This window comes from Myotis davidii, unplaced genomic scaffold (genome assembly GCF_000327345.1).
Source record: "Myotis davidii unplaced genomic scaffold, ASM32734v1 scaffold2, whole genome shotgun sequence".
NCBI classification, from domain to species: Eukaryota; Metazoa; Chordata; class Mammalia; order Chiroptera; family Vespertilionidae; genus Myotis; species Myotis davidii.
The window spans coordinates 950,425-951,222 of NW_006293067.1; the positions used below are offsets into that span (position 1 = coordinate 950,425).

Here is a 798-nt window from a genome sequence, read left to right on the forward strand (position 1 = left end):
GATCGGCGCCAACTCGCCCCGTTTGGGCTGGAGAAGCCCAGCGCACACCCCGAAGAGGTATTTTTTTAGAGGGTGGCTACAATGAGTGGGCCCTGGAGATGTGAGACGGGGTAAGTCGGCCGTTTACTTTGCAAAAGAGGCTCGTGTGTGTGTGTGGGGGGGGCGACGGGGTGTGTGTGTTTCTTGTTTGGGAGGCATCCTTAAGTAAGATTTCTGGAATTGTAATAAAAATGGGAGAAAGGGTTTCATATTCCCATTTTTCATGTGAAGAAACAATGGTGTGTGTTTGTACCCTTTGCATTTTTACAGGAACAAGTACTCCCCAGAGATTTTACACAATTTTCCTGAAAGCATAGACTGTAACTGTGATTTTATAATGTAAGTCCGTATCTTTAAATCTAACAAAATCTTGTTAAGTCTTTGCTTATGAGGGATATGAATGTTCTCTTTGTAGACTGAGCAAAGAGAAGGATATACGTGTCCACAGTAGGAAGCACAATCAGAAGCTTTAATGGAAGCAAACACAGCCCCCCTCCCCCAAATAAAAAAAAAATCCGATCAGCTGAGAATGTGCAGCGCACCCGCGAGTTTACATCGAAGGTGCGTTTCCGTGTCAGAATGTCAGCCTTCCCCGCTCATGCAACTTTTATTTTCTCAAATTGTGGGGCTCCTCGGCTGGCGAGCAGGAGGAGGAAGGGAGCGCGGTGAGAGGAAGCCCTGCGACCCTGGCTAACCAGAACTGAATTAAAGTTGCGGACGCTCGAGTTTCCTACCGGCTGGACACAATTTGCCATGGGC

At 47.4% G+C, this 798-nt stretch overlaps 1 protein-coding gene across 1 annotated transcript in view; it reads left to right on the forward strand.

Moving 5' to 3' along the window:
• Positions 1–29: 29 nt before the first annotated feature.
• SLITRK5 (SLIT and NTRK like family member 5) overlaps positions 30–798 on the forward strand; it is a 6,704-nt gene continuing 5,935 nt past the window's right edge. Inside the window, exon 1 of the mRNA XM_015565841.1 lies at positions 30–110. The gene's annotated coding sequence lies outside the window, so the exon portion shown is untranslated. The remainder of the gene's footprint in view (positions 111–798) is intronic.